The sequence below is a fragment of the Procambarus clarkii genome, chromosome 5, assembly GCF_040958095.1.
Source record: "Procambarus clarkii isolate CNS0578487 chromosome 5, FALCON_Pclarkii_2.0, whole genome shotgun sequence".
Lineage (NCBI taxonomy): Eukaryota > Metazoa > Arthropoda > Malacostraca > Decapoda > Cambaridae > Procambarus > Procambarus clarkii.
In genome coordinates, this window is record NC_091154.1 from 55,765,867 (window position 1) to 55,791,209 (window position 25,343).

The following is a 25,343-nucleotide window of genomic DNA, read 5'->3' on the forward strand; positions in this document are numbered from 1 at the left end:
TATGTCATATATTTAATCAGGGGTATAAAATATGAGACAGGCAAGGAAACTGATTTATGTGTCTACCCACCACAGCCAAGAGGAATGATGGATAATTTGTGTATTTATTGCGACAAAATTATGCCTACGAGTTATGGTGATCAGTTGGTCAATATACTGGACGTTGTCTCTTTAAATGGGAGTGACGGTGGCAATAAGAAGTTATATAAACCTCTGAACACTTCAATTGTCGACAGTGTGAGCATTACAATGACCGATCAAGAAGGCAATCCTGTTTATTTCGATGCGCGAGGCTGCACGATTGCAGTTTTGCATATAAGGCCGACTTTGGGGGTTATATAATTGAGCATTGAAGCCTATAATCTTCATTACCTCGCATCTAGTTGCAAAATGCGCGGAAATATAATGACGTGTTTGCTTAAAAATTGAATCACTCTCGAAACAACTATTGACAAGATAGCATGGCGGGGCTACAAGTACCACTGGGGAATTATGCTGCTGCAATAACTGACGCCTTTCCCAAGCCGTTCTCCGCTAGGATGGTAGAGGCTACTATAGCCTCGCGTCAAACTATTGATGTTTTGCCAGTAAATACTGGGGGCAATAAATTTAGAGATACGTATCTTGAATTTAACATTAAAGGCGTGAATGGCCACTTTCTAGATATGTCGTTATTGGCTTTGGAACTATCGCTAGCAGTAACGGGCGAAGATGGAGCTAGTGCGATAGGGGATACAGAAAATGTAACAATTAGTAATGGTCTATCACAGACTTTATTCAAATCTATAGTAGTGTATTTCAATGAGACTGTGGTCGAAACTAACTCTCTATTCTCATACTGGAGTTATATAAAGCTGCTGACTACTATTTCGGGGTGCGAAGCTGAGAGATATCGGAAACTAGCGCATTTCTTTAAAGGTAATGACCTCAGCAGATTTTCCGACGAATATTTTGCTGCAATGACTGAGGAAAGGGAGCAGCAAATAGCTGAGATGAAAACTACGGGTGTGCACACATGCTTTAAATTATTGGAGGATGTTACTACAATTAGCGAATACGTTCTGGATAATGTGGATGTGCGCATTCGCCTCGAACTGAACCCGGATAAATGGATTATTCATAGCGAAAGGGATAATGCAAACTTTAAATACCATATTAAGATGGCGAGGTTGTGGATAGATCGCATAATGCCATACCCGGCCGGCTTAACGGCCATTAATAAGGTATTGATACAAAATAACACCCCGATAACATATACGTTTAACAAAACCCTATTAAAGACTTATATACTGGGCACAGGACAGCGGACAATTACAATAGATCAGCCCTGGGGAACTGTAGTTCCTGAGCGTTTATACATGATTATCTTAGATATGGAGGCAATGTCAGGAGGCTATGCCCAGAACCCATTATATTTTGAGAATTGTCAGCTCACGAGTGTATTTATAACTCTGAATAGCACTACTTTATTTAATATTGCTTGCGCTTTTCCACACAACTGCGCAAAATTATATTATGCGACACTACAAGCTTTAGGTTTCGATAATGCCCACACGCTATCCTATGACGCATTTGTTAACGGTGGCACTATACTGGCTTTCAATTTACAGCCTGAAACTATAAAGGACGCAATGCCCCTGGAAGTGTCTGGCAACCTGAGAATTAGTCTAGAATTTAAAATACCTGTGGTGGGAAATAAAGTCATTTTGCTTTATGGTGGCACCACTGGTATCTTGAAAATTAATGCGGAACGTAGAATAGTTTGTGATACGAGAGTGTAAAGCTATGAATTGTCTTGAAATTAACGAAGCGCTGAACGGGGTGTTGGGTCGGGAGGTGCAATATCTGGGATGTTATCTCGCCAATGATGTAAGAAAAATTTTGAAAAAGATCTATAACCATCCTGTGGTATTTATAATTAGTACACTAGATGCAGAATCTGCAGATACAATGGGTCATTGGGTTACATTTTGTATAGCCAAAGCAATCACTAAGACAGAAATTGTCATTCTGGATAGTTTTGGAAACCCGAGAATTGAAACGTGTTCGAAATATTTTAAGGTTATATTGAATAGCTTTGAAAAATATGATTTGCTCATATTCAATGACAGAATACAGCAGTTGGAAACTTATTTCTGCGGGAACTATGCGTTATACTTCACCTACTATTTATCCCATCTAGGGGTGGGAAAAGCGCTTCGGAAATTTGCGCAGGATTTTAAATATGAACAACACAGCAAAAATGACGCTTTGGTTGTGAAATTTACGTATGATAACCTGAATATGCCGCTCTGTCAAACAACATTTTGCCTGGGAGATGATTCCCAGGAGGCGTGCAATAACCTGTGTGAGCAGGTGACCTAGCTTGCCTGAGGGGGTGGGGTGTGGGGGGGGGGGGATAGAGGTTTTTAGGGGTATATATATAAGCCCAGTCCTAAGGCCCATTGAGGCCCATTGACTTAACTTGCCCACCGACGAACGCCCTTGGTTCTGGTCATCATTAGAAGCCCACAAGCGAAGTTTTTGAAAATGGAATTTGCCCGTGGTGAGGTTTCTTGTATTTTTTTTATTTTTTTATTTTATTTTTTTTTTATTTTTTTTTTTTTAACATAACTCTGATATAGGTGAGAACGTGTGTGTGTGTGTGTGTGTGTGTGTGTTTATGTTTCTTGTTGGTGAATATAAAATTTTATTAATTTTTTTTTTTTTTTTTTATTTGTAGAATTGTTGAACGGATGCTCAAAAATTGAGGTGACTGGCGGGATCAATTTCAACTTTGGGACTGCTCTCATCCTGCCAGCTGGGGTGACGCCCCATGATGTAGCGGATATATTGAAGAGTAGTGATGGTGCCAATGTTCGGCCGATGTGTCAAGCCCCCAAAACTTTCTCAACTTCGCCTACGACCTCGCCTGAGACTACGGAGATGCCGGGGCCAGTGCCAGATGTCGTTGTGGTCACTATGCACCCCAAGCCGACGGTGCTCATGCCCCTGCCTGAGACGCGGCCGGCGCCAGAGTCCCGCCCCGCGGCCCGCCTTGTTGTTGGCTCTATGGATTCACAGGTGGTAGCAATGACTGCGGTGCCGACCCCGGCGGGGCCAGGACCATTCCCAATAACGGCAACAACAACAACTACAACGGCCGCAACAACAACAACAACAGAGCCCAAAGCTAAGAAGGCGAAGAGTGGAGAGATGGCTCTGAAAACGAAAGCAACAACAACAACAACAACAGAGCCCAAAGCTAAGAAGGCGGCGAAGAGTGGAGAGGTGGCTATAAAAACGAAAGCAACAACAACAACAACAGAGCCCAAAGCTAAGAAGGCGGCGAAGAGTGGAGAGATAGCTCTAAAAACGAAAGCTTCGACAGCGCCTTTGATGAAGGACATTGCAAAGCCAACAAGTCGCCCTGTGGAAGAATGTAAAATAACCTGGGAACGGCCTGCACAGGGGCCCGCACTGGGGCCCTGTCGGGCTAGGCTGTCTACGCGAGGCCGACGCAAGAGGACGACGACGACGACTACCCCATATGATAAGAAGTCGAGCAACCGCGAGGCTTCCCCCAAGCCATCTACCTCGGGATATGTACCTCCAACAAGACGCCCCAACCCGCCTCCCCCAGCGACCCGCCAGCAGGAGGCAGTTACCCACATTAGCGAGAGTGAAGACGAGGATGTCCGACAGACCCCCCAGAAATTAGCGACGGTGTGCCGCGTATCCCCTATGGCACCTAAGACACAAGAGCTGAACGCGGAGGACATATTGTCTTCGCAGACCTTAAACGCCGCGGTGGAACTGTTTAGTGAAAATCAATCGTTAGCCATGGAAGAGTTAGGCCTGGCTACGATTGACATGTTCACAATGCAGTTCGAGCCAGTGGAGGGATTCGATGATGAGGTCTCGGACCTCTTCGAGTGTGGACAGAGAAAATTCTATGAGCCAGACTATGTAGAGCCCACTCCAACCATGGACTTGTTCACGCCGACCATGCACGAAGCAGCTTTATTGTCCTTGGGCGTCATGCGAAAACTTAATTAAATTGAATGTATTGCAGTGTCATATATTATTGCAGTTATGTGTATTGTAATGTTATGTATTTGTTGTAGTTTTTATTTATTAAAATAAAAAAGAACTAACGATGAAAATAAATAATGTTTTTAATTTACCGGTGGGGGGGGGGGGGGGATATCTATAATACTGAATGAATGAATGAATGAATTATGTCTTTTCTGATGTTTGCTCTTTCTTATGAAAAAACAAATACTTGATAATGTTCTTTCCTCTAAAATAAAACATAAATACTTGTTTCCATATGTTTGGATGAAAAAAAAAACATGAAATAATAATACGTTATTGTTTCCAGATCTGAATAATAAGCAAACTCCTGATCTTAATAATTAAACTAACCAGTGTTTTGGAAATGAAAATGGAACTTGCATATATTTTTTTTCTTTCAATTATCTTAGTTTCCCCCTCGACGAAAACGGGACTGGACCACCCGTGAAGATGTTTTCTGTGAAACGGAATCTAGAGAAAATGGGGACATATATCTGGGGTAACTGATGAAAAAATATAACTCGAGTCTTTCTCATTTTATTTTTTACCTGATTATTGAAACCTTACTAAATGTAAAGACAAACCCTTTATTTCAGATACACTTCTCAGCAGGAATTAAAAAAAAAGATATATTGTATTTACATAAAAAACACACGCACACATATACTAGTGCCATTAAAATACTCCAAAAAACGTTTATATGCCTTTCACCAGTGTATTTTTTGGTTTTCATCTATTGAAAAACAGGTTAGGATAGGGCACCAGTTCCTCAGGTACACTCTGGGTGGTGGGCCCTGGGTACCCCTGGGGGGAATGGACCACCCCAGCCAGCCAGCCAGCCAGGTGCGCGCCGAGAGCGTCCTGACCCGACCACTTGAAAAGTTTTTTCACGATTTGGCCCGCCGGGGTCGAGTCGGCATGGAAGTGCCCAACCGTTTCTGAAAATCAATTCACGATTTGTCTTCTTTTACACTACTTAGTGTATAGTAGTGTGGCGTATAGTGGCGTGGTGTATAGTAGCATTGTATAGTGGAGTGGTGTATAATGACGTGGAGTATAGTGGCGTGGTGTAAAGAGGCATGGTGTATAGTGGCGTGGTTTAATGGCGTGATGTTTAGTGGCGTGGTGTATAGAGGCGTGGTATATAGTGGCGTGGTGTAAAGTGGCGTGGTGTATGGTCGCATGTGTATAGTGGCGTGGTGTATAGTGGCGTGGTGCATAGTAACATTGTATATGGTGGGGTGGTGTATAGTGGCGTGGTGTATAGTGGAGTGGTTCATAGTGGCGTAGCATATAGTGGCATCATGTATAATATAGTGGTACATAGTGGCCTGGTGTTTAGTGGCGTGGTATATAGTTGCGTGGTGTATCGTGGCGTGCTGTATAGTAGCGTGGTATATAGTGGCGTGGTGTATAGTGACGTGGTGTATAGTGGCTTGGTGAATAGTGGCATGGTGTAATTGCGTGATGTATAGTGGCGTGGTGTATAGTGGCATTATGTATTGTGGCGTGGTGTAAGGCATGGTGTAGTGGCATTGTGTATTGTGGCGTTGTATATAGTGGTGTGGTGAATAGAGGCTTGGTGTATAGTGGCATGGTGTATAGCGGGGTGGTGTATAGTGGCGTGGTGTTAGGCATGGTGTAGTAGCGTGGTGAATAGTGGTGTATTATATTGTGGCGTGGTGTATAGAGGTGTGGTATATAGTTGTGTGATGTATAGTGGCGTGGTGTATAGTGGCATGGTGTATAGTGGCATGGTGCATAAAGGCGTGGTATATAGTGGCGTGGTGTATAGTGGCGTGGTGTATAGTGGCGTGGTGTATAGTGGCGTGGTGTATAGTGGCGTGGTGTATAGTGGCGTGGTGTAAGGCATGGTGTTGTGACGTGGTGTATAGTAGCGTGGTTTATAGTGGCGTGGTATATAGTGGCATGGTGTATAGTGTCATGGTATATTGTGGTGTATAGTTACGTGGTATATAGTGGCGTTGTGTATAGTGGGGTGGTATATAGTTGCGTCGTGTATAGTGGCATGGTGTTTACTGGCGTGGTGTATAGTTGCATAGCGTATAGTGGCGTGGTGTATAGTGGCGTGGCATGCTGTACCAAATATATACTGTGTGTATGTCTGTGGGCGTGCAGCAGGTTTTCACATGGGAGGTGTATTCAGGTGATGTGACATATAATGGTCATTGTGGTGACTGTGTCTCAACACTCACAAGAGTTTTGAAATTGTAAAACGAAATGTTGTAAATATTAAAAAGTCGTAAATATGCAGGAAGGAAATAAGACATGTCACTGCATTGATAATATTTCGGGTTTAAAATTAAGACATTGTTGGAAATATTTCTGAATTCAAATGATATAATGTTGAGGTATAGTTTGAGACCTCGAAAACAGCCACAGGACTTCCAGAGGCACTTAGTCTGCCTTAAGGCTTGTGATAGTGAATATGTGGGTGCTGCACTTCCCACCACTAACACACCACGCCTTACACCACGCCTACACCACGCCACTACACCACGCTTCTACACCACGCCACTACATCACGCTACTACACCATGCCACTACACCATGCCACTACATCAAGCTACTACACCATGCTACGACACCACGATACGATACCAGGCTACAACACTATGCTATTACACCATGCCACTACACCACGCCACTACACCACGCCACTACAACACGTTTCTACACAATGCTACTACACCATGCAACTACACCAGGCTACTACACTAGGCTACTACATCACGCTACTACACCATATTACTACACCATGCCACTACACCAAGCTAGTACACCATGCTACTACACTATGCTACTACACCATGCTACTACACCATGCCACTACACCAGGCTACTACACCATGCTACTACACTATGCTACTACACCAGGCTACTACACCAGGCAACTACACCAGGCTACTACACCACGCCACTACATCACGCCACTATAACACGCCACTATACCATGCTACTACACCATGCCACTATACCATGCTACTACACCATGCCACTACACCAGGCTACTACACCATGCCACTACACCACGCTACTACACAACGCTAGTACACCACATCACTACACCATGCTACTGCACCATGACACTACACACCACTACACCATGCCACTACACCAGGCTACTACACCACGCCACTAGACCAAGCTACTACACCACGCTACTACACCAGGCAACTATACTATGCTACTACACCACGTCACTACACCTGGCTACTACACCATGCTGTTATACCACGCCAATACACCATGCCACTACACCACACCACTACACCACACCACTACACTACTCTACTACACCAGGCTACTACACCACGTAACTACACCAGGCATCTACACCAGGCTACTACATCATGCCACTACACTATGCCACTACACTATGCCACTACACCACGCAACTACACTAGCCTACTACACCATGCCACTACACTATGCCACTACACCACGCTACTACACCAGGCTACTACACCACGCAACTACACCACGCAACTACACTAGCCTACTACACCATGCCACTACACCATGCCACTACACTATGCCACTACACCATGCTACTACACCAGGCTACTACACCACGCTACTACACCAGGCTACTACACCAGGCTACTACACCATGCTACTACACCATGCCACTACACCATGCTACTACACCATGCTACTACACCAGGCTACTACACCATGCTACTACACCATGCCACTACACCATGCTACTACACCATGCTACTACACCACGCAACTACACCAGGCTACTACACCAGGCTACTACACCACGCAACTACACCATGCTACTACACCATGCCACTACACCAGGCTACTACACCATGCTACTACACCATGCTGCTACACCAGGCTACTACACCATGCTACTACACCATGCTACTACACCAGGCTACTACACCATGCTACTACACCATGCTACTACACCATGCCAATACACCATGCTACTACACCATGCTACTACACCAGGCTACTACACCATGCTACTTCACCATGCCACTACACCATGCTACTACACCATGCTACTACACCATGCTACTACATCAGGCTACTACACCATGCTACTACACCATGCTACTACACCAGGCTACTACACCATGCTACTACACCAGGCTACTACACCAGGCTACTACACCATGCTACTACACCATGCTACTACACCATGCTACTACACCAGGCTACTACACCAGGCTACTACACCATGCTACTACACCATGCCACTACACCATGCCACTACACCATGCTACTACACCAGGCTACTACACCAGGCTACTACACCATGCTACTACACCATGCCGACCATCCATGCTACTACACCATACTACTACACCATGCCACTACACCATGCTACTACACTATGCTACTACACCAGGCTACTACACCAGGCTACTACACCATGCCACTACACCATGCTACTACACCAGGCTACTACACCAGGCTACTACACCACGCAACTACACCAGGCTACTACACCAGGCTACTACACCACGCAACTACACCAGGCTACTACACCAGGCTACTACACCACGCAACTACACCATGCTACTACACCAGGCTACTACACCATGCTACTACACCATGCCACTACACCATGCTACTACACCAGGCTACTACACCATGCTACTACACCAGGCTACTACACCATGCTACTACACCATGCTACTACACCATGCCACTACACCATGCAACTACACCATGCAACTACACCAGGCTACTACACCATGCTACTACACCATGCTACTACACCATGCCACTACACCATGCTACTACACCAGGCTACTACACCAGGCTACTACACCACGCAACTACACCAGGCTACTACACCAGGCTACTACACCACGCAACTACACCAGGCTACTACACCAGGCTACTACACCATGCTACTACACCATGCTACTACACCATGCCACTACACCATGCTACTACACCATGCTACTACACCATGCCACTACACCATGCTACTACACCATGCTACTACACCAGGCTACTACACCATGTTACTACACCATGCCACTACACCATGCTACTACACCATGCCACTACACCATGCTACTACACCATGCCACCACACCATGCTACTACACCATGCCACTACACCATGCTACTACACCATGCTACTACACCAGGCTACTACACCATGTTACTACACCATGCCACTACACCATGCTACTACACCATGCCAGTAAACCATGCTACTACACCATGCTACTACACCATGCTACTACACCATGCTACTACACCAGGCAACTACACCATGCTACTACACCATGCTACTACACCATGCCACTACACCATGCTACTACACCATGCTACTACACCAGGCTACTACACCAGGCTACTACACCAGGCTACTACACCATGCCACTACACCATGCTACTACACCATGCCACTACACCATGCTACTACACCATGCTACTACACCATGCTACTACACCATGCCACTACACCATGCTACTACACCATGCTACTACACCATGCTACTACACCAGGCTACTACACCATGCTACTACACCATGTTACTACACCATGCTACTACACTATGCTACTACACCAGGCTACTACACCATGCTACTACACCATGCTACTACACCAGGCTACTACACCATGCTACTACACCATGCTACTACACCATGCTACTACACCAGGCTACTACACCATGCTACTACACCAGGCTACTACACCAGGCTACTACACCAGGCTACTACACCACGCAACTACACCATGCTACTACACCATGCCACTACACCATGCTACTACACCATGCTACTACACCAGGCTACTACACCATGCTACTACACCATGCTACTACACCAGGCTACTACACCAGGCTACTACACCATGCTACTACACCATGCTACTACACCATGCTACTACACCATGCTACTACACCAGGCTACTACACCATGCTACTACACCATGCTACTACACCATGCTACTACACGATGCTACTACACCATGCTACTACACCATGCTACTACACCATGCTACTACACCATGCTACTACACCAGGCTACTACACCATGCTACTACACCATGCTACTATACCAGGCTACTACACCATGCTACTACACCAGGCTACTACACCCTGCTACTACACCATGCTACTATACCAGGCTACTACACCATGCTACTACACCAGGCTACTACACCAGGCTACTACACCAGGTTACTACACCATGCTACTACACCATGCTACTACACCAGGCTACTACACCATGCTACTACACCATGCTACTACACCAGGCTACTACACCATGCTACTACACCATGCTACTACACCATGCTACTACACCATGCTACTTCACCAGGCTACTACACCAGGCTACTACACCATGCTACTACACCATGCTACTACACCATGCTACTACACCAGGCTACTACACCATGCTACTACACCAGGCTACTACACTAGGCTACTACACCATGCTACTACACCATGCTACTACACCAGGCTACTACACCAGGCTACTACACCAGGCTACTACACCATGCTACTACACCATGCTACTACACCAGGCTACTACACCATGCCACTACACCACACCACTACACCAGGCTACTACACCACACCACTACACCAGGCTACTAGAAGTGAAAAATGAATAGAAATGATGAACCAACCTTTATTATGATCCTGTTTCATTTTACTAAATATAGAAATATATTTTTATATTTCTACATTCTACATTTATACATATATAACAGCAACACCAAAAACTATGCTTATGAAACTTCTAAGGTTGCCACATGTTTTCAATATTTTAGTTAACCTTTCGTGCAATATATTTTGGAAACTTATTTACATCCACACAAAATAACGTTTCTAATGCATGAAAACAAAAGTTTCCACTACTTTCCAAAAAATTTTCAGATACGTTGTGGCAACCTTAAATTGTTTCCTGGGGTTCTCTTACCCCCTGCTCTTATCCCCACTCCCTTCCCTCTTTTATACCCGCTCTAATCCCCTTCATTCCCCACTCATATCGCTGCTCTTACCCCTACTTCCACTCCACTCTTATCCCTGGTCCTTTCCCGGTCTTATGTGAGCTCTTACCCCACTCCTCCCCGCTCTTATCCCGGTTTCCTCCCTGCTCTTAACTCCTCGCTACTACACCATGCCACTACACTACACTCCTATCCACATTCCCTGCCCACTCTTCTCCCCCCTCTTATCCCTGCTCTTATTCCTGCTCTTTTACCCAATCTTATCCCTGCTCCTATCCCCCATCCCTCCTTGCTCTTATCCCCACTCCTATCACCTCTCCGTCCGTGCTCTTATTCCTACTCGTATCCTCTACTCCCTCAGTGCACTTATCCCCCTCTTATCCTCGGTCTTATCCCTGCTCTTGTCTCCGTTCTTATCGCTGTTCCTTCCCTGCTCCCGCCCCGCTCCAATCCCTGCTCCTTATCCGGTCTTATCCGAGCTCTTACCCCCCTCTCCCTCCCCACTCTTATCCCCTCTCCCTTCCAGCTCTTATCCCATGCTCGTATCCTCCGCTCTTATCCCTGCTCTTATCCTCGCTCTTATCCCTGCTCTTATCACTTCACTTACCCCCACCCCTCTCACCTCTTACCCCCTGCTCATATCCCAGTCCCCCCACTCTTATCCTCGCTCTCTCTCCATCCTCTTATCACTGCTCTTTTCCCCGCTTTTATCCCCTCTCTTATCCCCGCTCTTATTCCTGCTCTTGTCTCTGCTCTTTGTCCCACTCTTATCCCCACTCTTACTCTCACTCTTATCCCCGCTCATATCCCCGGTCATATCCCTACTCCCTCCCCACTCTTATTCCCACTTTCATCTCCGTTCCCTCCCCGCTCTTATCCCAGCTCTTATCCCCACTCTCTCCCAACTCTTATCTCCGCTTTTATCTCTGCTCCCTCTTTGCTCTTATCCAAGCTCTAATCCCCGCTCCTATCCCCACTTTTATCACCGCTTTTATCCCTGCTCTTATCTCTTCTCTTATCCTTGCTCTTATCCCCACTCTTATATTTGCTATTATCCCTGCTCTTATCTCTGCTCTTATACTTGCTCTTATCCCCACTCTTATCTTTGCTATTATCCCTGCTCTTATCCACATCCCACCCTGCTCTTATCCCAGCTCTTTCCCCCAACTCCTGCCCCTGCTCTTATCCTTGCTTCCTTCCCGGTCTTATCTGAGCTCGTACCCCTGCTCCCGCCCTGCTCTTATCCATGCTCCCTACCCAGTTTTATCTGAGCTTTTACCCCATCTCCCTCCCCGCTCTTATCCCCGCTCCCTCCCAGCTCTTACCCCCTGCTCTTATCCCTGCTCTCTCTCTGCTTTTATCCCCAGCTCATATCCCCTTCCTTCCCCGCTCTTACTGCTGCTCTTACCCAGCTTCTGCCCACTCTTATCCCTGCTCCCTCCCCGGTCTTATCTGAGCTCCTAACCCCTCTCCCTCCCAGCTCTAATTCCCGCTCCCTCCTTGCTCTTATCTCCTGCTCTTATCCCCACTCTTATCCCCGCTCTTATCACCGCTTCCTCCCCACTCTTATCCCTGCTCTTATCCCTGCTCTTACCCCCCCTCTCCCTCCCTGCTCTTACCCCCGTTCTTATCCCGGTTTCCTCCCTGTTCATAACCCTGTTCTTACCCACGCTCCCTGCCCGCTCTTATCTACCCTCCCACCCTGCCAATATTACCGCTTTTATCACCGCTTTTAAATCCCGCTCTTATCCCCGCTCTTATTCCACTTTTATCCCCACTCCCTTCCCACTCATATCCCCCTCTTATTCCTGCTTTTTTCCCCGCTCCCTCCCTGCTCTTACCCCGTGCTCCCTTCCTCCTCCCTCCCCGCTCTTATCCCCACTCTTATCCTCGCTTCCTCCCTGCTCTTATCCCTGCTCTTACCCCCTGCTCCCTTCCCCCTCCCTCCCCGCTCTTATCCCCACTCTTATCCTCGCTTCCTCCCTGCTCTTATCCCTGCTCGTGTCCCCCTCTCTTGTCCCCACTCTTTTCTCCGCTCTTATTCCCGCTCCCTCCCTGCTCTTATCCCCACTTCCTCTCTACTCATATCCCCACTTCCTCTCTGCTCCCTTCCCACTCTTATCCTTGCTCTTATTCCCGGTCTTATCTCCACTCTCTCCATGCTCTTATCCCTCTCTCCCTCCCCGCCCTTACGCACACTCCTTTCCCTTCTCTTATCCCCGCTCTTATGCCAACTCTTTTCCCAACTATTAGTGGAAATGGCTCCGTAGACCAGCAATTTTGATTTTTTCCACTGCCGATGTACGTAACAGGGGTGTTTTTCAATTTTTCCCCCCTGCCGGGCATTGGCCCATGGGGTGTTTTCATATCAGTTATCAATCTCTCCCTTCAATCATATATTTTTTCCAGAATGGGAATGAAAAAGTACCCTCCTACTCCCAGCCATTTCGCTCACGGGGATTAAAGTGCCAGCTACCATCGCACTTAAATTTAGTCACCTCAGTGACCCTGCACAGACAACGTTAATGGTCAATGACGTCAGCCAATCTTCATATTCCCTGAATAAGCCCGTTTTCTGTTATTGTACATTTAAACCCATTTTCTTAATGTGTTATATTGAACACGAGAAATGAAATTGCAGAAGGTCTTTTGCCGGATCTCCTATTTCTTCCAATCTATGTTAACCAAAACATCAACTGCCACTATTAGATGAACTACAGTAGGTCTATTCGCTATTTATATCCCCTCTCATCTTCATTTATACACATCAATAATGTCGCTCCATTAATATTCAGAAGGTTCTATTTGTCCCCTTACTTATCTGGAAGCTTTATATTTATAGTGTTTGGCCAAGGATCATTTATTGAGCATAGAAATGGATGAAATCCACAATCCATTTTGTATGAAACAAGGGGGAGCAACAGAGCATGAACTAACATGTATCTCAGCATTCACCCCTCCTACCGAACTGAGAGTTACACAAGTCTTTTACCTGAATCTAAACTATTTCTGTTTATACCCATTGTTTTGTGTTCGGTCTCGTATTAATACTTTTAATAGTATATTAATATCCCACCCTTTGTTATGTTCAATCATCCACTTGCACATCTCTATCATGTCACCCCTCTAATTCTTCACCTTTCTGGAGAATGAAAATCAAGCTTTATCAGTATTCTTCAAGGATGGTTTATCAAGCATAGAAAAATAAAATGAAAATCCACATCTCCCATTCATACAAAACAGACCCTGACATAGGATTACTACTGAATTATTGTTGAAGTCTCCAAGTTCATGCAAATTTATGTTTTATATAATTTCTCGAAACAGGCTACACCAACACTCAGACATTTTTATTTAATTCCTCCCTGACTGCTAGTCCTGTGTACGTCTCACATTCACTCAAAAACATGCCCCCCCCCCCACACCCTACTGTAACATATAACCAATCAAAATACTCATTTGGTGTACATATTTATGAAGTACATTGAGTAAAAGCTGCTTCGTATGTTTAAAATAGGCCTTCTGCAGTTACCTTCACTCTGATGTTCTCATGACGTCATCATCCCCAATGCGGATTAATCCACCAATAAGGTACGTTGCTTTTAGCCAATGTCGTACAAGCGGTTCCAGGGAGGGACCCAGCCTCTCATTAGCACATTCTCTTAATCTCTAAATAGCTCAAGTGTTCTCGGGAAGTGTCATCACAGGCTAGGTCATAATGTCTTGTATCCACACATATCTTAGGTCATTGTATCATTGGTAGTATATATGATTGATATTCAACTCATCGTCCCTACTAAACCATCTTAACCTAACCTATAATAAACAAATGCATTCTGCAGTAATAAGAACCGCATGCATGCCTTCACGAAAGCTGTCCCAGTAATGGGGTTAAATATGGCCTCACATTAACACATGTGTGACAACGCCCACACCAACTTGACTTTTCAACTATGAGTGACGTCACAAGATGCACAATGAGGCCTTGGCATCCTACTTGTTTATGTAGTGTATTTAATGTTATTATTCAAAAAATAGCTATACTATACATCCCCACCAAACTTCATCACAGGTTTAGGAATATACATTTTAGTCATCCACGTCTTTAAACATTCCTAGACCTCAAAAATCCCAATCTTGCTACACAAATCAGCTAACTTGTTTCTGAACTAACAGTCATAAATAACGGCATACATACATACATACATACATTCAAACTTACACATACATACATAAACATACATACATACATACCCATACTCCACAACCCATACATGCACAGAGAATAGCCTGTTTTGCCACCATTGCACAATTAATCAGATATAATTTATGCCATATGAATCCCTAAAATGTATTAAGAATAAGATTTCAGTAATCCCACAGCTCATTCACACCAAGTAATCTTAATTATTTGTTAATTGTTAATTCATATTAATGCATACCAATCATCATATATTCATATTATTCCAGCAAGTTCAAACTATTATTAAATACCCCCCTACATACTATTCAAATTATTAAACCAGGGTGTGTGTGTATGTCCCATTGAAATAAATAAAATAGTAATTATTCATAAAAAGCTAAAGTTGTATTAAGGCGTACAAAAATATATTAATTTAACATCATACACACAAAATGCAACACTTGTGCTTACTATAAAAATACACAAAATCTGAAACACACTGAATAAAACACATACACATTTACACTCAATATATCATTTAGGCAGAAAGCATTTCCAGACAATATTCCATTTATAAAGAAAATACAACATTTACAGACTAGATATGACATTTATGTACATATATATATTATTCACACACAAATTATATCGTTTACACGCAAAATATGCCATTCACACACAAAGTATGCCATTTATAGACAAAATAGCTCATTTACATACAAAACATGCTAGTTGCACACAAATATAGACCATTTACACATATATTGCACATATACTCAAAGTATAACATTTACACAAAGTTTGGTATTTGCATAACTATATCAAATTTCATATATGCTCATACAATCAAAAAGCGCTTTCACTAAAATTACACAATTCCATAAACAATTTTCACAAAATACCCACATATTGTCTCATTAACCAAATACACTTTCACACTTGCACATATAGATCTGTTTTTCAGATAACTTATACAGAACTTACACAATTACACAATTCGCACAAAAATACAGTTGCCCCAGTTACACTTCAGCATATTAAAAACACAACATTCATAAATACACTATTACACAAATTATGTAATTAATACACATCTCTGCACAATTAATACAAGCAAACTTATTATATAATTACACAACTTGCACAATGACAATCAATACACAAAGGTGTAAATACACAATTCGTCCATATGCAATTACGCAACATGCGCAATTAATACACAACTTGCACAATTATTACACATCTTTCATAATTATTACACCAACTGCATAAATACACATCCAGCACAAATACATACAGTACATAACTAGCCTAAATATGTAGATACACAACCAGCACAAATACACAATTCACACAAATACAGTTACGACATATACACAATTAATAAACAACATGCACAAAATTATGGTCAATACACTGTAACACCCAGGACCTCCCCCCCCCCCTTAGAGTTCACACCCAGGGAAGCCTTCTCCAAGAGGTTAGCCCAGATGACCTCCGGTTTATCTTGTATATTGATTAAAAATTCCTGGGTTAGTCTTAGTCAGCATAGTTTCAAGTATGTAATATTTCATGCAAGGAAATTAGACTCCAGATTCTTATGTGTAAACATCCCTGGATCTCCCCCTTTTTGGCCAGGTCAGAGGTCAGTCACATGTAATTAATAACTCCTCTCTTGAAGAGTGTATGGTGAATGTCAAACAAGCTTTTTGAAATATTTCTTGAGTGTTTGTACACTCTTGGTGGGTAGCAACAGCAGATCTCCCCCTCCCCCTGTGGGGGTTGTATATAGAGGTCCTCTAGGGACTTAGGGAACGCAGAGTGCCGGGCACCGGGGTCCAGAGAGGCTGTGAAGAACATCTCGGCCAGGGAGAGACAGGTTTTAAGGTAATGTGTGTGATCTCTGAGTTTTTGTTCCATGTCCAAATTTCTTAACTTTTTGCCAGTGTTAGAGTAGGATTTATAAGTGGTGATTGACATAATTTTGGTCTTTAATAAATCATGTTAAATTTCCCGTCTGTGTCAATTGTTGAATCCTCTTAGCCTTTTGGATATAGTGGCTGCCAACCGTTTTCATAATTAATAACAGTCATAGAAAGTACTCTCCAAGTCAAGCAATGTTTCTTGCCTCGTTGCTTGATATAGTTTCAATGGTCAAAGGCAGATGGTGGCAGCATATTTAATCCTTGTGTTAGCATTTCCTTATTGGCAGTGTACCTTTGGTTCCGGTGTAACCATCATATGTCAGCTCATAACAGTGTTATCAAGTGCAACCGATGAGGAAGTGTTACTCAGGATAAGTAGTGTTCCATTATAGTGGTGTTCCATTATTGGTGGTGCATTTTAGAGTGGCGGTGTTACAATAGAGCGGTGTTACAACACAACTAGCCCAAATATGAACAACCTACTCAATTCCACAAATACTCATACAAAACATGTACAATAAATACAAAACTTGCACAAACAATACACAATTTGTGGCAATATAATCAATACATAATTGCAATCATCATGCAACTTATGCAAAATACATAACCTGCACAAATTAATACACAACTTGCCCAAGTATAATAATTGTGCTATATGTACAATACAATCACAGCCAACTTAGCCAAACAATACACAATTTGCATGCTATGTTCCATGTATATTTAGGACCTCATTTATAATATGCTTAGTTTATCAAACTCCCAAAAGTCAGAATTTCACATAAACGAATGGTACGTTCGACATCCTATGAGCTTGATATAAAAAACACACACACATACATTTTCCATATAAATGTTTCATCATTATTAGTGCTAAACTATCCATCTATCATATATCCATTGTTTTAATACCTTATTAATACCTTCTATCATAGCACAGCCAAAGCCCATTTTCTACCCACACTTTCACCTATTCCAACCTACCCTACACAACCTTACCTTTCCTGACCTTGCATATCCAAAGCTAAATTTGATTAAAGTTGGCATAATTTATGCTGACCCACCTAAATTCAACCTAATTTATGACAATTTACACCAAATATAATTATATCAAAAAGGTTTAGTAACATAGCACAGTCAAAGCCCATTTTATCCAAGTTTCTCACTTATTCCAACCTACCCTACACATCCTTACCTAGCATATTCAAAGCTAGATTTGATTAAAGTTGGCAAAATTTATGCTGCCCCACCTAAATTCAACCTAACTTAAGGCAATTTCCTGCAAATATAACCCGATGGTTTGTATCGTAGCACAGCCAAAGCCCATTTTTACCTACATCTTCATCTATTCCAACCTACCCTACACAACCTTACCTAACGTGACCTAGTATATCGAAAGTTAGATTTGATTAAAGTTAGCAAAATTTATGCTGTCCCACCTAAATTCTACCTAATTTAAGACAACTTAAATCAAATATATCCCAATTAATTAGTAACATAACAGTTAAAGCCCATTTTACCCAAGTTTTTCACCTATTCCATCCTACCCTACCTAACCTAACCTCACATATCCAAAGCTAGATTTGATTAAAGTTGGTGAAATTTAAGCTATCCCACCAAAATTCATCCTAATGTAAGACAATTTACACCAAATACACCCAAAATGTTTCGTACCATAGCACAGCTAAAACCCATTTTAACCAACTTAACCATCCTTAACCTAACCTTATATACCTGGATCTGAACTCCATTTTACAACATTTTTTTCAGAAAGGGATATGACTCACTAAACTAAACAATTACCATAACCCAATTTTCCTTATCCTAACCCATAACTAGAGGGGTTTAGACGCCCCCCCCCTTACCTCGAAATTATACTATATATTTAAAGTAGGAGAGAGAAAGATGCAGATTGGAACAGGAACGTCGTTCCCTATATAGGCGAAGAAAACGAATCGCGGAACAACTTGAGAGTCGCACCCTATCTCAAGAACTGCGAAGAAGGTTAGGTAGAGAAATAGAAACAATTGAACTCAAGCTACAAGAATCATACAAAACCCAGGAGAGGCAAAGAGAGCAAAAGGCCATCAGTGAAATAGAGAGAAATCCGAAATAGTTTTTCTCCTATGCAAAATCAAGATAAAAAACCACATCTAGTATCGGGCCCCTGCGAAAGGGAGATGGAACTTTCACCCATGACAACAAAGAAATGAGCGAGTTACTGAGGAAGCAGTACGACTCTTTTTTCAGCGAGCCATTAAATGCACTAAAGATTGATAACCCAAATGAATTTTTCATGGATATGATACCAACATCAAATCATATATCAGACGTCGCCCTATCCCCACTAGATTTTGAAGAAGCCATAAACAGTATGCCTATGCACTCTGCACCAGGCCCGGATTCTTGGAACTCCATATTCATCAAGAACTGTAAAAAAACACTATCGCAGGCCCTTCACATTCTGTGGAGACAAAGCCTAGATACAGGCGTTATCCCTGACATACTAAAAACAGCAGAGATAGCACCACTTCATAAAGGAGGAAATAAGGCAGAGGCATAAAATTACAGACCGATAGCACTAACATCGCACATCATAAAAATTTTTGAGAGAGTGCTAAGAAGTAAGATCACAAAATACATGGAATCACAGCATCTCCATAACCCCGGACAACATGGTTTCAGAACAGGGCGCTCTTGCCTGTCGCAGTTGCTGGACCACTATGATATGGCATTAGATGCTATGGAAGACAAACAAAACGCTGATGTAATTTACACAGATTTCGCAAAAGCTTTTGATAAATGTGACCATGGTGTTATTGCACATAAAATGCGATCAAAAGGAATTACCGGGAAAATAGGCAGATGGATCTACAATTTCCTGACAAAAAGAACCCAATGTGTAATAGTCAACAAAATAAAATCCAGCCCATCAACCGTGAAGAGCTCAGTCCCCCAGGGTACTGTGCTTGCTCCTGTACTTTTTCTCATCCTCATATCGGACATAGACCAGAACACAACCTATAGCACTGTATCATCCTTTGCAGATGACACTAGGATTTTCATGAGAGTTGGCAACATAGAGGACATGGCAAACCTCCAATCAGATGTAGATCAGGTCTTTCTATGGGCTACAGAAAATATTATGGTGTTTAACGAGGATAAGTTCCAGCTCATGTGCTACGGAAAAATTGAAAATATAAAAACAGAAACCACGTACAAAACTCAGGCAAATCATAACATAGAACGAAAAGGCAATGTAAAGGATCTGGGTGTACTCATGTCGGAAGACCTTACCTTTAAAGAACACAATAAAGTAGCCGTCACAACTGCAAGAAAGATGACAGGTTGGATAACAAGAACTTTTCACACTAGAGATGCTATACCGATGATGATACTTTTCAAAACGCTTGTGCTCTCTAGAGTGGAGTACTGCTGCACAATGACAGCCCCTTTCAAAGCTGGAGAAATTGCTGACCTAGAGAGCGTGCAGAGATCCTTTACTGCTAGAATCCACTCAGTAAAACATCTAAATTACTGGGACCGACTAAAGAGCCTAAATCTGTACTCCCTTGAGCGCAGGCGGGAGAGATACATAATAATTTACACGTGGAAAATAATTGAGGGGCTGGTCCCAAACCTGCACACAGAAATAACACCACATGAGACCAGAAGACATGGCAGGATGTGCAGAATAACCCCGTTGAAAAGTAGAGGGGCAACAGGTACTCTGAGAGAGAACTCTATCAACATCAGAGGCCCGAGACTGTTCAACACGCTTCCACTACACATAAGGGGCATAACTGGCAAACCCCTCACAGTGTTCAAGAGAGAACTGGATAAGCACCTCCAAAGGATACCTGATCAACCAGGCTGTGACTCATACGTCAGGCTGCGAGCAGCCGCGTCTAACAGCCTGGTTGATCAGTCCAGCAACCAGGAGGCCTGGTCGACGACCGAGCCGCGGGGACACTAAGCCCCGGAAGCACCTCAAGGTAGCCTCAAGGTAGGTAGGAATATATTTTCATGCATTAACCTAACATATCCCTAATTCCCTCCTATAATTTTAATTACCCCCTATAGTATAATTTCGAGGTAAGGGGGGTCTAAACCCACCTAGTTAGGGGTTAGGATAAGGAAAATTGGGTTATGGTAATAGTATAGTTTAGTAAGTCATATCCCTTTATTTAGTGTAAAAACTAAACATTTACTCAGCAATATAACTACAATATTGAACGTAAATCCAAGTTTAATAGGTGAGGGGCAGTTACGTTCATATTAAAAAAGTCATGTTTTATGAATATGGTTACAATGTTCGACAAAGATCCAAGTAGGTTAGGCACAGTGCGGTTAAGTTCATATCCAAAACTTTACTTTTCTAAGAATATAGATACAATACTCAATAAAACACCAAGACTCCTGCAGGTCTTGCAGGAGTCACTTTTTTTAGTATACTTTTTTATACTTTTCTGAGTATATGTCTTATCAGAGGTTAGGTCCAAGGTGGTTGAGTTGTGGTAATATGAGGAAAATACCTAGTAACCAACACACTTCTAAAAATAATATATTAAAAAAAATTGCTGAAATCCAGGGAGGAATGGAAGTTGGAAGTAGTTGATATAATTAGGATGAATTTAGTGGAATTGACACAAATTGAAGTAATTTGGATGAATTAAGCTAATGTTGTGTTAGGATAGGTTAGGTTAGGTTAGGTCTAGCTTGGTAGAATTGATGATAGACAAACACATCTGGATATTGGAAATAGCGAGATGGACAGAGCACTAGCTCTATGAAATAGTCTTGGGAACTGGGCATGTTGAGCTAAAATTGGATATCGATTATTGGAAATATACATTAAATTTAGATGGCATAGGCGAAAACTTGGGTAAAATGGACTTTGGCTGTCCAATGGTTATCTTGAGGTTATCTTGAGATGATTTCGGGGCTTTTTTAGTGTCCCCGCGGCCCGGTCCTCGACCAGGCCTCCACCCCCAGGAAGCAGCCCGTGACAGCTGACTAACACCCAGGTACCTATTTTACTGCTAGGTAACAAGGGCATAGGGTGAAAGAAACTCTGCCCATTGTTTCTCGCCGGCGCCTGGGATCGAACCCAGGACCACAGGATCACAAATCCCGCGTGCTGTCCGTTCGGCCGACCGGCTCCCTGGTAAAAAAATGGTAAAAACATTTTGGGTGTATTTGGTGTAAATTGTCTTAAAATAGATTGAATTTAGGTAGAATAGCTTAAATTTCCCCAACTTTAATAAAATCTATCTTTGGATATGTTAGGTCAGGTTAGGTAAGGTAGGATGAAATAGGTGAAAAACTTGTGTAAAAGGGGTGTTAACTATGCTATGTTACAATACATCGGGTTATATTTGCTTTTAAATTGGCTTAAGTTAGGTTGAATTTAGGTGGGGCAGCATAAATTTTGCCAACCTTTATCAAATCCAGCTTTGGATATGTTAGGTCGCATTAGGTGTGTTTGTGTAGGGTAGGATATATAATATCTTAGCGGTAATGATCTAGCTTGTTTAGATAATTCCCTATTAGGGTTAGAGTCATAGCTAGCATTTGTAATGTATGGACAGAGGCTACATAGGGATGTATGTGAGGATATGGGCGTTGTGGTCTTGGGAATGAGGTATGTCATGTAAAGACTGGATGTAGGATATTTGGAAATATACATTAAATTCAGATGGCATAGGTCAAACTTAGATAAATTGGGCTTTTAGTTGGGCTTATATTAGGGTAAATTTGACGGGAATTGTCTTAAATTAGGTAAATTTAGGTATATTTGTGCAAATTTGGTGGAAATTGTCTTAAATTATGAAAAATTTAGGTGGGATAGCTTAAATTTGTTCAACTTTAATAAAGTATAGCTTTGGATGTGCTAGGTCAGGTTAGGTGATTTTGTGTATGGTAGGATATATAATATCTTAGGGATAATGAACTAGCATGTTCATAAAATAGTGTAAATTGCCTATATGGGCTCGAGCTTTAGCTAGCTCATATTATGGAGGGACGGAGGTGACATAGGCATATGTGGGATGCTTATATTTAGTTAGTATAGCTTTTGCTAGGTAGATTTTGGTTAAATTTGTCTAGTATAAGTATAATTGTTGATGGATTTAGATGAATTTAGTTTTTAATAGGATGAATTTTGATAGGATATAGTAAATTTGTTTTAATTATCTTGGAAATTATTAACTTCACTTAATCCAACCTGTCCTAACATAACATAACCAAGGCTAGAACCAATAAGTCTGTTGGAGGATTTGCTTAAATAATTATGGGAGACATGACTGAAGAGGATGTAACAAGGGGGGTATTAATAAGGTATTAAAACAATAGACATATGATAGATGGATATATGATAGATGGATAGTTTAGCACTAATAATGATGAAACATTTATGGAAAATGTAGGTGTGTGTTTTTTATATTGAGCTCATAGGATGTTGGACGTACCATTCATTTATGTGAAATACTGACTTTTGGGAGTTGGGTAAAGTAAGCATATTATAAATGACGTCCTAAACATACATGGGAAATATCATGCTAATTATGTATTGTTTGACCAGGTGGGCTGTGATTGAATTTGAATATTTAGCACAATTATTATACTTGTGCAAATTGTGTATTAATTTGTGCAGGTTTTGTATTTTGCATAAGTTGTATGATGATTGCAATTATGTATTGATTATATTGCCACAAATTGTGTATTGTTTGTGCAAATTTTGTATTAATTGTACATGTTATGTACGTGTTTTTGAGGAATTGAGTAGTTGTGTTCATATTTGGGCTAGTTGTGTATTGATCATTTATTTTGTTCAAGTTTTTTATTAATTGTGTATATGTCGTAACTGTATTTGTGTGAATTGTGTATTTGTGCTGGTTGTGTATTTACATATTTAGGCTAGTTATGTACTGTATGTATTTGTGCTGGATGTGTATTTATGCAGATTGTATAATAATTATGAAAGATGTGTAATAATTGTGCAAGTTGTGTATTAATTGCGCATGTTGTGTAATTGCATATGGACGAATTGTGTATTTACACCTTTGTGTATTGATTGCCATTGTACAAATTGTGTAATTATATAGGAAGTTTGCTTGTATTAATTGTGCAGAGATGTGTATTAATTACATAATTTGTGTAATAAGTGTCCATGTTTTACAATTGTTTTGTGCGAATAATGTATTAATGAAGGTTGTGTTTTTAATATGCTTAAGTGGAACTGGGGCCATTGTATTTTTATGCGAATTGTGTATTTGTGTAAGTTATGTATAAGTTATCTGAAAAATAGATCTTCAAGTGAAAGTGTATTTGGTTAATGAGACAATATGTGGGTATTTTGTGAAAATTATGTTTATGGAATTTTGTAATTTTAGTGAAAGCGCTTTTTGATTATATGAGCATATATGAAATTTGATATAGTTATGCAAATACCATACTTTGAGTAAATGTTATACTTTGAGTGTATATCCAATATTTGTGTAGATGGTATATTTTTGTTTGCAACTGACATATTTTGTATGTAAATGATCTATTTTGTCAATAAATGGCATACTTTGTGTATGAACGACATAATTTGTGTGTAAACGATATAATTTGGGTGAGAATAAGTATTTTGTACATTGAAATGTCATATCTGGTTTGTAAATGTTGTATTTTCTGTATAAATGAAATATTGTGTGAAAATGCTTTGTGCTTAAATGCTATTTTGAGTGTAAATATGTATATATTTTATTCAGTGTGTCGTAGATTTTGTGTATTTTTAGTGCAAGCACAAGTGTTGCATTTTGTGTGTATAATGTTAAATTAATATATTTTTGCGTGCCTTAACACAACCTTAGCATTTTATGAATAATTTTTAATGTATCTATTTCAATGAGACATATATACCCAAATTTATTAATTTGAATAGTATGTAGGTGGGTTTTTAATAATATTTTGAACTTGCTGGAATAATATGAATACCTTGCTGATTGGTATGCATTAATATGAATTAACTGTACAAATAATTAAGATTACTTGGGGTGAATGAGCTGTGGGATTACTGAAATCTTATTCTTAATACATTTTAGGGAGTCATATGGCATAAATTTCATCTGATAAATGGACCAATGATGGCAAAATAGGCTATTTTCTATGCATGTATGGGTTGTGAAGTATGTACTCACCTAGTTGTGTTTGCGGGGGTTGAGCT